This window comes from Scyliorhinus canicula, chromosome 3 (genome assembly GCF_902713615.1).
Source record: "Scyliorhinus canicula chromosome 3, sScyCan1.1, whole genome shotgun sequence".
Taxonomy (NCBI): domain Eukaryota; kingdom Metazoa; phylum Chordata; class Chondrichthyes; order Carcharhiniformes; family Scyliorhinidae; genus Scyliorhinus; species Scyliorhinus canicula.
Genome location: NC_052148.1, coordinates 269,507,853 through 269,522,044, shown reverse-complemented (window position 1 = coordinate 269,522,044; position 14,192 = coordinate 269,507,853). Strand labels below are relative to the sequence as shown.

Genomic DNA, 14,192 nt, shown 5'->3' with positions numbered 1-14,192 from the left:
ATGATTGAGCTTCCACAGCCCTCTGGGGTAGAGAATTCCTGTGATTCATCACCTTCAGAGTGAAGAAATTTCTTCTCATCTCAGCCTCAAATGGCCTTCCACTTTATTCTGAGACTGTGTCCCTTGGTTCAAGACTCACCAGTCAGGGAAAATCTACCTACATCCACCCTGTCACACCCTTTAAGAATTTTGTAAGTTTCAATGAGATCACCTCTCATTCTTTGAAACTTGAGATAATACAGTCCCAGTTTCCCCAATCTCTGCTCATGGGACAATCCCACTATCCCAGGAATATCCCACTGCCTCTGTGGAAAGTATAATCTTCCTTAGTTAAGGAGACCAAACCTGTGCCCAATACCCCAGGTGTGGTCTCACTAAGGCTCCACACAACAGCAGCAAGACATCTTTATTCCCTTACTCAAATTCCCTTGTGATGAAGGCCAACAATGCCACTTGCCTTCCTGATTGTTTGCTGCACCTGCATGTTAGTTTCTAATGGTTCACGAACAAGGCCACCCAGGTCCCTTCGGATCCCAACACTTCCCAATCACGCCCCATTTAGGAAATATTCTACCTTTCTGTTTTTCTACCAAAGTCAATCTCTTCACACTTATTTACATTATATTGCCTCTGCCATGTTCTTGCCCATTCACTTTGCCTATCCATCATTCAAGAGAGGTTCCAGCCAGGCATCCAACACTTTCAAGGGGTATGCCGAGATGGGAGACACTGGAGGAAACGTTTTCACTTGTGGGGAGAAGCCAAAGGTAGGGGGCCATAAATGTAAGATGGTCGGCAAAAAAATCCAATTGGGTGTCTAGGAGAAAGGTCTTTTTACCCAGATGGTGTGGAACTCGCTGCCACACGGAGCATTCGAGGTGAATAAACCTCAAGGGTCGCCAGCTGCACACAAGAGGAAGAGAGATAGGAATGGGAGGATATGCTGATAGGGTTAGATAAAGTAGGGTGGGAGGAGTCTCGTGTTTAGAATAAACACTAGCATGGCCCAGTTGGGCCTAATGGCCATGTTTTGAATTTGTTGTCAGCAGGGGAGGTCAAGGCAGAGCCGCTTTGTGGGACTATAAGAAACACTCATTCTCCTAATTGCACAAAATCACCCCGCTGATGAATAAACCGCATCACTTGGGGTAGTTTCTGGAAATTCTTTCCTCTTCTTAGTGCTTCCATTGAAATGACAGCACAGATACAGGCCTTCTGGCCCAATGGTCCTTGTTGGTGTCCATGCGCCACACAAGCCGCCTCCCACTTTGTTTGTTGTTCCTTGCACGTTAATCACATTGTTATGATTCACAGATGTTTAGTTAAATACTTTGTGCTGCATCATCACCCCCAGGTATGATGTTTTGGTGTTAAGTGATTTAAGTTTCCCCAGACATTTTGGTGTAGTCACAGTGCCTCACTCGGGACTGTCACCACCCCCCCCCCCCCCCCCCCACCCCCCACCCCTCCTCATTTTTGTTATTCAATTTATTGATTTTTGGTTTATATGAAACCCGAGGGTCCCACACTCAGACCGAGGGTCCCACACTCAGAGACTGAGGGTCCCACACTCAGACCGAGGGTGCCACACTCAGACCCTGAGGGTGCCACACTCAGAGACTGAGGGTCCCACACTCAGACCGAGGGTGCCACACTCAGAGACTGAGGGTCCCACACTCAGACCGAGGGTCCCACACTCAGACCCTGAGGGTGCCACACTCAGAGACTGAGGGTCCCACACTCAGACCCTGAGGGTGCCACACTCAGAGACTGAGGGTCCCACACTCAGACCGAGGGTCCCACACTCAGAGACTGAGGGTCCCACACTCAGACCGAGGGTCTCACACTCAGACCGAGGGTGCCACACTCAGACCGAGGGTCCCACACTCAGACCGAGGGTCCCACACTCAGAAACCCGAGGGTCCCACACTCAGAGACTCGAGGGTCCCACACTCAGACCGAGGGTGCCACACTCAGACCGAGGGTCCCACACTCAGACCGAGGGTCCCACACTCAGAAACCCGAGGGTCCCACACTCAGAGACTCGAGGGTCCCACACTCAGACCGAGGGTGCCACACTCAGACCGAGGGTCCCACACTCAGACCGAGGGTCCCACACTCAGAGACTGAGGGTCCCACACTCAGACCGAGGGTCCCACACTCAGAAACCCGAGGGTCCCACACTCCGACTAGTCTCTCACACTCAGAAACCTGAAGGTGCCACACTCAGAGACTGAGGGTCGCACACTCTGAAACCGAGTGTTAAATAGAATAGAAACATAGGGAAGACATTTCCACTTGAGCAAAAGTGATTATACCAAATATAAGATAGGCCAGAATTTTGGCTGTCTCCCTCGGCGGGTCTGAGGTGAAGGGATTGTGGGAGTGGGAAGTTACAGCGATGAGATTCCCCCCCGGTTCCTGCCTGCTGTGACCTCAGTGAGGCAGGTGAGGCCTCAGTTGGGAACCCACCCTTTCTCCAGATGAGACTATTAAGTGGCAATTAATGGCCGTACGTATAGGGTTTTTTCCCACCCAGCCTCAAACGTTAGGCTGGCGCGCAGAGTGCAGCTCCATGTGGGGGAAACCTGAAAAATAAAGAAAGTTAGATTCTCAAACAGGAAGTGCGGATGGGGGGAGTGCACCTCCATCAGAAGCCCCTTCTAACTGGGGGTGCCCTCCCTCAAGGCCCTGGTGGCCACCGGATATCCCCCCCCCCTCCCCAGTCTATTCCTCGAGACCCTGATCTCCCCCCTCACCACCCCCTCAGTCCTTCCCCCGGGACCCCCTACACTTACCTGCATCTCCAATTCCCGGGACATTGATGTTCCCGGGAATTCTCTGGTCCCACCGGTAATGCACCCCCTCCTTCGGGTTTCCTGGTGGCTTCAATGGGAAGTCCCATTGACAGGGTGGCAGCAGAGAATGCTGCCGCCAGTGAACGATGCAACGTCTACCGCCGCTGAGAAGCTGGGAGGCCGGAAAATCCCACAGGATGTTGCCTGGTGTGGAGGGCATTAGCTATGAGGAGAGGTTGAATAAACTTGGTTTGTTCTCACTGGAACGACGGAGGCTGAGGAGCGACCTGATAGAGGTCTACAAATTATGAGGGGCACAGACAGAGTGGATAGTCAAGAGACTTTTTCCCAGGGTAGAGGGGGGTCAAAGGATTAAGGCGCATGGGGCAAGGTTTAGAGGACAATTTTTTTACACAGAGGGTAGTGGGTGCCTAGAACTCGCTGCCGGGGGAGGTGGTGGGAGCAGAGATGATAGTGACATTTAAGGGCGTCTTGACAAATACATGAATAGGATGGGAAGAGGGATATGGAACCCGGAAGTATAGAAGATTTTACTTTAGATAGGCAGCATGGCCGGCGCAGGCTTGGAGAGCTGAAGGGCCTGTTCCTGTGCTGTACTTTTCTTTGTTCTTTGTTCTTTGTTCCTCTCAGGCAGCTATTTGTAGTTCCTCTTCCAGCCACTGCAGCGCTGTTGCGGCAAGGATTGGACAGCAGGCCTCAAAGGCCATGAGTTAGGGGTGGACGCTCTGCCAACAGCAAGTCAACACGTAAAATGAATGCAGGGAAGCCAGAGTTGGTGGGGATGTATTCCCGGTCATCCTAAACATTCAGGCCACAGTCGCTGATAACTCCAATGGAGAATTCTGGAGAATCCTCTTTATCAAGAGATTGGTGAGAATGTGGAACTCATGACCGTAGGGAGTCGTTGAGTTGAATAGTCTAGAAGCAGGTAAGGGGAAGCTGGATAAACACAAGAGGGTGCAAAGGAACAGGAGGAAATGTTGATGGGGTGAGATGCAGAGGCTCGTGTGCAGGATGGGGCAAATGGCCTATCCCTGTGCCGTGAATTCTGTACACATGCTGAAAGTTAATTTGTTCAAAAGGCAGTTACTTAAATATCATCAGGAATAGTTTCAGGGTGTGTTTAACGGAGACTACAATAAAAAAGGCACCCAGAAACTTCCAAACCTTTATTGACTATATATAACTATGTACGGAGATGGATAAACACAAGGCTCCTTCCAGAACCATCTCTCTCTCTCGACTTGTGCTGTCACATGACTGATGATGTATATTCGCTATTAGAATCATAGCAGTTAGTTCTTTATTCCACAGAAACAAAACAAAAATAATCAATTTTAATGTACATACAGATATATATAAATAGTTTCCGACAAATCGATTTAAGTTCATTCGGAAAATTTTGGGCTTTTTGATTTGCCTCAATCTTCAGATTCCAACTGAGTTCAATGTATGGAAGGAGGGAGGGTGTCTATCTGATAGAATGTTAAACACTTTATTTAAACAATTCAATCAACTGACTTAGAAATTAATGAAATCCTCATGAATTTATGCATCGGCAGTGAATGTGGGAACAATTTTCCCCAATAAATTGATATGGTACATGGATTTCCGGGTTTTATGGTTTGTCCGTTGCCTCATATGTATTAAGTTGTGAATTGGTTACAAATATTTAAGTTGTGGTGTATGTATAGAGAACATTACTTCCTCTTTGCTGTGACACATCGATCTATTGTACAATCAATAAACATGATGCTAAATTAAATGCTAGATCACTTTTCATTATTTTTACAGAAATTACTCCGTCCTTTATATTGGTTTTGCTTAATTGAAACAATTATTGATTATTGATTTCCCCAGTGCCATCAAACAATGGCGCACAATTCATAGGAGTCTAAAATTGCTAAAGAAATTTGTCAACTTAAATAATAATAATAATTACATCATAGTGTCCTGGTCAATATTTATCCCTCAATCAACATCGCACGCGAATAAACATTATTTGAGGTGATTTGGTCATTATTACATTGTCGTTTGCGGGATCATGCTGTGCGCAAATTGGCTGCCCTGTTTCCTCCAACAGGGAGTACACTTCAACAAGTATAAAATTGGCTGTAAAGTTCGTTGGGGAATCTTGAAGCTGTGAAAAGTGCTGTCTCAGTACAATCTCTATCCTTCTGTCACTGCACAGTCCAGCCTCTTGACATGTCCACCCGTTGGGAAAACTGGTGGAAACCATGCACTCCTTCTCGAGACCCACCCAGGCAAGACTGTAGAGGAGAGGTGGGTTGCCACTGAGTTCTGTTTACTTCAGTTTGAGTTTTCAGCTGCTGTTGTACCATTTGACGCAGTTCCACACTTGACTGAGCCTGTCTTTGCAATCTTCACACTCGCTCCCATCCCCGCCTTGCTCCTAGACTCCCAGCTCCTTTCCTGCGTAGATGTAACGGCAGGGTCTCTCTCACCAAAGTCTGCCAAGCTGTGATTTGATTTTTCTATGCTGTTGAGTTGTGAGATGCGAGAGAGCCTGATAGAATGTGCCAACAATGATTCTTGAGTAACGCGTTTGACAGAGCAGACATGAGAGATTTTCATTGTGGAGGCAGCAATATTTTCATTATTAAATCTTCCTGAATTCCTTTACCTAAGTAACTCAGTGCCCAGTATTTACTCCAGGATCATTCCCATTTTCAACAACTTGAGCATGCCTGCACTTTTTCATACATACATGTTTGATTGTGGAGTTACATCATAACCTAGAGTTTTCCCAAATGGTGCTCAAAATTATGCCAGGTTTGCCTTTTCCTCAAGTTTCCACTCAAACAATTTGCATATCAACGAGCATACAATTTGCCAAGAGACAATGCAATCAGGCAATGTCTTCGAATGGATTTTTTTTACAAGTTTGCTTTAAAAAAAACAATCTTTGAGATGGTTAAGAGTGGAACTTGTGGAGCCTGATTAATGCAACTGCAAAAGGGTTTATCGCTGAAAATTAACATTTTAATCAGTGTTGAGACAGCACCTGTGAGTAACCCACAAAATGAAAATGGTTTTTAAAAATTATTGAGCTATTTACATAATGACTGACGGTGCAAAGGTGATTATTTTAATCTGGGGGTGTGGCCAGTATTACAGTTGAGGTTTTCTTTCAGCACAATGTGTTTAAACGAATGCGGAAGATTTCAGAAACTCAATTTTCACTCAGTGTAATTTGCATTTAATATTTTGCAATCTATTGCAGCGGTTTGTCCAATTTTGAGGAAAATTGTATTGAAATATTCAGTGCAACCAAACGGAAACTCCCACCTCAGATTCTCACAGCATGGAATATTTCACTGGAGGTACCGGAACAACTTGGTTATCAACACTTTTGCCTCTGAATCAGGAGGATTTGTATTTGAGCCCCGCTATAGAATTGAGGATGAATCAAGGCCGACACTTCACTATACAGCACTGAGGGAGTGCTGCATTGTCAGAGATGACAAACAGGATCTTTCCCAACGTTGAGTGACATGCTGGGGCGAGCCACGACCACCCTGCCAAGAGGGACAGGAGCTAGAAGGTGAGGCGAGCGAGGTTACCGATTATGGAAGATGGGTGGGCTACCGGCCCACTCCGGGAGCTGGACACTCTGCAGAGACGGCAGCACCACTGAGAGAGGTGGATGCTGCTGAGGAACATGGGAAGCATGAGGGAGCTTCCATTGTGAGGCGCCCCAATCCCCAGGGCTGACTGGTGTTTATTTTACTTCCTGTGGCAAGCCCCAGTAACTGGAGGGGAAGTCCTCCAGCAGCAGAGTTGGGGGTCCATGGGGATGGCCTTTGCGGTTGACCCCTACTCCCTTGGGCCCTTGAGCCTCTGCCTTTAAGAGAACGCTCGATCCCCAAGGAGTCGCAGGAAAGCCACATCTTGTGGCAGGGTATAGCACCGCTGCCAAAAAAGTGCTGGCAGTCTAGGAAAATAACCTCTAACTGGGCCTTTGGTTGTTAAATTTTACCTCCCACCACTGGTCAGCAGGCAGCTGGGACATGGCTACTCCAGTTGCTGGCGACCCGCCCACTGGCCGTACTGGATTAGGGAGCCACCCGACCTGGCTCAAAGAATCTTACTGGCCCATCCGCCTCCGAGCCTACTACCCAGGATATATTTCACATGTAACAAACATAAACACTTTCTCCCTTCTTATGTGCCGGGACAGTATTTTCTAACTTCCTAACTAGGCGGTTGACATTTTGCTGGTGATGATTTCTTGCGGTGCTATGGCCATCATTCTTACCTTGACCAACGTCATTAGCACAGATTATCCGGGCCATTTGTTCATTTGCTTGCTTCCCACGGTCTATCACTGTGCACAAAAGTAGCTTTAGTTTTTATTGGCATGGGTGTGTTGTTCTCTGCTTTGTTTCACCTGTATGGCTTGGATGCGTAGTGTTGAACAAAGAACAACAAGCTTTGTTAACGAACAAAACTAATTTATTGACACTACTAAATAAGATTTGTACGTATTCTTAAAGTAGAAGGTTACGACAATAAACTATGCTATCTCTAACTACAGAACTCTCAAATACACAACTGATCTTTCTCATGCCTAAACATCTTCTACCCAGAATCCCAGAAGTCACATGATATATATGACTGTTCTGCAGTTCCCTCTAGTGGTAAGAAGCGTTATCATTAACTTGTTAACTCTTTACATCCCAGTCAATATACATCTCATGATAATGGCAACAGTGACTACCCTTCAGAAGTAATCGCTTCAACATCAATTTTGGACATCATGATGAGATGATAGGTTGCTATATAAATGGAAGATTACTCTTACTTAAGTATATTTGTAAGACCACTGGAAAAGGTGGGGTGAGAGTCGAGTGTTGGCGACAATATGAAGTGAAACATCTGGAAGGACGAGGTCAGGTTGGAGAAGGAGCGGACGGGTGGGCAACATCAGAAGCTGGATGGAGGGAGGAATGGGAGCAGTGCACAGAATGGAAGTGAATGAAAATCTATTTGGGTCTGTTTAGCGATGATCAAAACGTGGTGGTCGATGATGGGTAGTTGGACATATTTTGTCCCTAGATTTATTTTTGCACCCACTGTCTGTGCCTTTGCAAGCCAAATGTAGGCAGCTACAGGTGTGACTTTCCTTTGCTTCTGCTGGGAGGACAAGGTGGCGTAGTGGTGAAGTCACGGGGCAAATAATCCAGAGGCTAATGCTCTGTGAACATGGGTTCAAATCCCACCATGACAGTTGGTGAAATTTAATGTTTTAGGGAAAGATTGAGCACCTCACCACTGCTGACCAGTATCCTGTATCCACTGCTGACCATGGACCTATCATCAATCACTGCAAAAAACCAACCTGATTCACTAATGTCTCTTTCGGGGAAGGAAATCTGCCGTGCTTACCCGGTCTGGCGTACATGTGACTCCCGACCCACAGCAATGGTTCAGAAGTTTGCCCCTCTCTCTGGTATCTCACTGCAGAGACAAGCAGAGAGATTAATTCCTGAGATTCCTCTCTCGTTTTCTGTTACGTTACTAAAATATCAAAAGTGGGAGGTTCTGGATATTGAGACAATGATGTTGCTGAATCTGTGGTGCTGTTTTTCATTATCTAACTAAAACCTACAATTTTCCACTCCATGCTGAATTCAGTAGCTGGACACGTTTCTGTTTGAATGTTTTAGATGAATGTAAGGCTCCTAACCTCTCCAGGATTGTCCTGGAGTCCCTAGGCATTAAAGATTAATCTCCAGGATACTGCTACAAGCAGCCCAGGAGATAAACCATGACTTATTAATTTTTATTGAGCATTTGTTCATTAGTTATAAAAATATCAGAGGTTGGGGGGAAGGGGGGGGGGGGGGGGGAGGACTGGGGGATGGGAGGTCACACAAAGAAACCTCTAGGAATACATCCTGCCCTAGTTAAGCGAGTAACTGTCTTGCTGAATGATTTTTCTTTAGCGTATCTTCACATCCGCACTTTTTTACCCTTTTTGGGAACAATGGGGTATGTGGTGGAGGATTCCTCAGCTGATTATCAGCTCTTTGAACCGTGTCACAAACGTCCCTTCCAAGGCCAACCAGTCCTAGTGTTGGACTCAAACCTGGAGCTTCTAGCCCAGCAGTAGAAGCGCTACTATTGTGCCACAAGGCCTCTCTTGCTCAATCATCGATCCCTCAAGGACGTAACGGTGGACAATTGCTTTTATTAATTTGTGGGATATGGGTTCCACCAATAAGATCAGCATTTAATTCTCCATCCCTAATCGCTTTTGAGAAGGTAGTGGCTTGCTGCCTACCTGGATAAAACTCTGTGGCTTGCTGGGCTATTACAGATGGCAGTTTCCAGTGGCAACCAATGGCTACATATAGGCCAGACCAGCTTAGAATGGGAGGTTTCCTCCCTTACAGGGACATTTTTGGGGAGTCAGATGGGATTTTTCGACAGTCTGGTAGCCTTTCTGTCCAAATTTTAGCTAATCAATTGAATTTACATTACACAGCTGCCTGGGTGGGATTTGAACTCAAGTCTCCAGAACATTCGTCTAGAATAGTCTCTGTTATGTTTAGCTGTTGTGTTTTTATAGTTTATAATCGCAACAGCATGTCTCCCGACATCCACCTTCACAGTTCCAGACATTATTTCCGATCTTAGCGTTCTTTCTCGGTGGGGATAGATTTCAGTTTCCTAACTTGATGATCTAATAGGTGGAATTATCTCTGTTGCTCTTTTTTACAATGACACTGAATAAATCAAGGAGCGAAAGTGGACGGATGGAATCACAGCAAGCAAATGAGACGTGAAAATAAGGAAAAATCTGCAGCAAAAATGATTGACTGTTGACTGTTCTCCCTGTGCATTTCCATGCACTGATTTAGAAGGGAAATGGTTGCAGGCTCGCAGGAAAAGAATTGCTCGGGACACAGAAGAGAGTCTGATTATCGCAGCGAGTCCTTTGGTCTTCATGACCCTTGAGCATTCGAGGCCGACGCGAAGCTCAGCCTCATCGAAATGAAGAGCCATCGTCTTCATTTTGATGAATAACGTTTGTAACTGTCTGCTCTGAGGACAACACAGGCTCAATTTTTTTAGTCTGTCCCCGCAGGGGACACCTTTCACCCTTGATGCTGTCTGAGTGAATCTCTCCCCCAACCCTCCCTAAATTCTGAATCTCTGTAGCTTGCCAGGTCCGAATAGGGGTTGATCGTGGCTCTCTCACCAAAATGTCAGGATACCTCTACCTCACACAAATCAGGAAAAAATAATTGAAAGCTATCAAGCTTCCCTGTATATGACCGGCCGGCAGCAAAGTCTCCAACATGATTGGCAGGGGGAAATATCCGAGGATAAGTTGAGCTGCGGTAACTTTATGAACGTTTTGTTTTTCAGGAAAATCTTTACAGCTACGCTGACAGTTGTTGCCATGACAACTCTAACCCGATCACAGCAAAGTCACAGAGACTTGTTGTGAAAGGGCAGCATCTGTTATTCTCTTTTTTCCCTTGCAAAATATGTGAGAAATAGACATCGGAAAGAGATGTGAGAGGCCCGTGGACGGGCGCGCAAGAGAGGGGCAGGGAAACAGAGTTGCAATCGGAGCTAGAGAGAGAAAGGCAAAGGGTTAGAGAACAGGAGAGGGGAAGGGAGTAGGGTTTCCCGCACTCCATGATTACCCTGGAGTCCACATAAATTAAAGGCAAATTTTCAGAAAGCTGCTGAGGGCAGAAGCCCTCATTTAAAAATGTATTTGAATCCTCTAGCTGCTATTTCTAAAATGTATGCGAGGAAGAGACAAACAGGCTTTATGACCGATGGCCAATAACCATCCAATCAGATTGCAAAACATCTATTTGCCGTCTGGCTGGGGATGGACTGGATTGCTGACCATTTGCAGGATTGTTTTGTGAGAGGTTGTGGGAAGCAGGAGGTGCTGGAGGCCAGTGAAACCTCCAGGAATGTGTTAAACAAGTTCGCAACCATGGAAAAGATATATATCATTAATTTGTATTCCATGGAACTTGGAATATTGCGCACAGTTCTGGTCGCCACACTAACAGAAGGATGTGGAGGCTTTGGAGAGGGTGCAGAGGAGGTTTCCCAGGGTGTTGCCTGGTCTGGAGGGTGTTAGCTATGCGGAGAGGCTGAATAGACTCTGACTGTTTTCATTAGAAGGACGGAGGTTGAGGGGTGGCCTGATAGAGGTCTACTAGATTATAAGGGGCATCAATAGAGTGGATGGGCAGGCACTCTTTCCCAGGGTGGAGGGGTCAGTCACCAGGGGGCATAGGTTTAAGGTCCGTGGGGCAAAGTTTAGAGGAGATGTGCGAGGCAAGTTTTTTACGCAGAGGGTGATGAGTGCCTGGAGAGGTTGTGGAAGCAGATACATTAACGGTGTTCAAAAGGCATCTTGACAAACACATGGATAGGATGGGTATAGAGGGATACGGCACAAGGAAGTGCTGAGGGTTTTGGCCAAGGTTGGTATCATGGCCGTTACAGGCTTGGAGGGCCGAAGGGCCTGTTCCTATGCTGCATTGTTCTTTGTTCCCAAGCAATAACAGCAAGTTTCAATAAAAAAATATGAACCTACGTCGAGTTGGTAGTAATTGCGACAATAATAAGGGATCTCTATCTTTAATTTACATTTTTGAAAATAAGGTAGATTTTGCTGTCATTAACAACACCTTCCTGTGGGACTGGCACACCTCACCAACTCAATCACCGATCTCTGAGCCAGCAAATGCAGGAACAGTCATTTCAGAGGGCTGCCAAATCTTCTTTTATCACGCGATTTACTGCTGCCATAGCAGCCCCCCCCATACCCTTCTGTCAGCATGTCCGTCCTTGCTTTCTCCCTCAGTCCACAATCACTTACCCCCTTGTCATGATATGTAGACACATACATCATGATATACAGACAAGCAGTTAATGGACACAGAGAACAGAACATGACCAATAAGCAGGCAGGACACTCAGGGGTGGGATCTGACTATAAAAGACACGAGGGAGCCACACTCCGCCTCTTTCCACTGATGAACATCTAGAGATTCGGTCAAGGGTGTTATTACAATCTCACACCTCCACCACGTGGCTAAGAGCTAGTCTGGTTCAGACAGGCAGAGTAACCACACTTAGGTTAGCAGAGAGTCGAACTCACAGAGAACTGTGCTAACTGTGCTGTTAGTTCAATAAACCTGATTGAACTAACTTCAAGGTCTGGAGTATCTTTCTGATCTAAGCTGCATCCAGTTGCAGCCAGTGTTAGACCAGTGTACCTAACATGACACCCCTCACTACCCCCCTTCTCCCCCATCACCACTCCCGTTACGAGCAGTCTTCATTGCATGGTCAGCCTTTTCCCCACATGCCCAAACTATTATAACAAACAAATATTTTTAATAAACAGAACCGTTACTTTTAATGACCCTTGTGACCTTTCTCCAGGATCACTTGGCAGCATTGTCCTGCAGATTAGTATTAATTTCATGGAGAATTCAGGACAATCCTGCGGGGTGGGTGAGGTGGGGAGGGGGGGGGGGGGGGGGGGGGGGGCGGTGGGAGGGGTGGCTAGTGGTTTGGCAAAGTTGGCCCTTGTCTCTTGATGATTGGTAATGTCACGGGACATTAGTGGTCCAGAGGCCCCAGGCTATTGCTTTGGGAATACAGGTTCAGAAATCACCGCGGCAGCTGGAATATAAAGCTAAAGTCTCAGTAATGGCATCGATTGTTGTAAAAACCCAGCTGGTTCATTCATGTCTCTTTCGGGAAGGAAATTTGCCGTCCTTACCCGGTCTGGCCTCCACGTGACTCCAGTCCCACAGCAATGCGCGTGACTCTTACCTCCTCCTCTGAAATAGCCTCAGCAAGACTCTCAGTTCTCGGGGATTCGAATGTTCAACAATTGCTGACCTTGTCGCCAACGGCCACATCCCACGACAGAATGTAGAAAACAAAAAATACAGAATTATGCTGAGACACCCATATGTTCGTGTAAATTCTACGTTACAAAGAATAAACTTAAGCAAGAGTAGGCCGCCCGATCCTTTGTGTCTGTTCCACCATTCATTACAATCATGGCTGATCCTCGACCACAATCTACCTTCCTTCCCTATCCCCATATCCCCCAATCTCCTTTGTACCCGAAACTCTGTCAACCTCTGTCTTTAGTATAGACCAAATGACCATAAGATGCAGGAGCACAAGGAGGCCACTCGGCCCATCGAGTCTGCTCTGCCATTCAAAGAGGCCACGACCGATCTGATATGACAATCCTCGATCCCACTTTCCCACCTTATCCCCATAACCCTTGACTCCCTCTCTGATTAAAAGCCTGCCTATCTCAGCCTTGAACATAAGGACCTAACCTCTAGAGGTCTCTGTGGTAAAGAGTTCCACAAATTCAGTACCCTCTGAGAGACAAATCCCTCAGCATCTCTGTCCCTTCCTCTGAGATCAAGCCCTCTGTTTCAGTCTCTCCCACAAGGAGGCACATCCTCTCAGCATCTATGCTGTCAAGCACCCTGAGAATCCTAGATGTCTCCATAAGGTTGCCTCTGATATTCTTCTCATCTCAAATGAGTCAAGTCCCAATCTAGGAAAATACTCTCATAACAGGTTGAACTTTCACAGCTCCGTGGGATAGAGAGTGCCAAAGATTCACAACTCTTTAAGCGAAGAAAGTTCTCCTCATCTCAGTCCTAAATGCTCGACCTTTTAGTGTTGTGGCTGTGGGCCAGTGTGCAACTGCAACAATATTAAACCGGCTTGTGATTACTTTGAAAATACTTCCTTTACAGAACGCTGCGCCGAAATTGAATCAATCATACTTTTCATCACTTTGAACCAGAGAAATAACAGGTCATAAATCTTAAATCATTAATTAACAGAGTTCATGATACCTGTGCAAAGCTGGTAAGTTAAAAATATCGAAGTAACACAACTTAAAAATATCATCACTTCTCTGAAAGTAGGCTAAGATCCGGACAGCATCGGCTGACAACATTAAAAAGTGGATTGTAGAAAGTTCACCATCTTTACGTTCTGTGTGATTTATTTATGACCAATATGATAACCTTAAGCACTTTATTTTTTCCCGAAACTTCTTTTGTTGTGTAGCTAATTTGCAGGTGTTTGATCCCAAGCAGCGACTCTTGGTGCCTTTATTAATGGCACTCTGTCAGTCTACAATGGTGATGTATCTGCATCATTTAGGAAATGAAGTGCTTCTAAATGCATAATTTCAAAAAGCAACGAGTAGATTTAAATGAATGCAAACCATAAAGTGACTCAAATCTATCATGATGTACGCTCGTTTTTTTGAGTGGTCACCATCTTCACGGCTATTTAAGCAAGCATTCTAAATGG

At 46.0% G+C, this 14,192-nt stretch overlaps 1 protein-coding gene and 1 long non-coding RNA gene across 2 annotated transcripts in view; one reads left to right on the top strand and one right to left on the bottom strand.

Moving 5' to 3' along the window:
• stpg2 (sperm-tail PG-rich repeat containing 2) overlaps positions 1-14,192 on the top strand; it is a 587,689-nt gene that overhangs the window by 504,546 nt on the left and 68,951 nt on the right. The window lies entirely within an intron of this gene.
• On the bottom strand, positions 4,812-13,002 carry LOC119963521. Its single transcript, XR_005460117.1, has 3 exons — positions 12,669-13,002; positions 7,099-7,238; positions 4,812-5,346 (listed from the first exon to the last, which is right to left on the bottom strand). It is a non-coding gene; the product is annotated as an uncharacterized LOC119963521 (long non-coding RNA).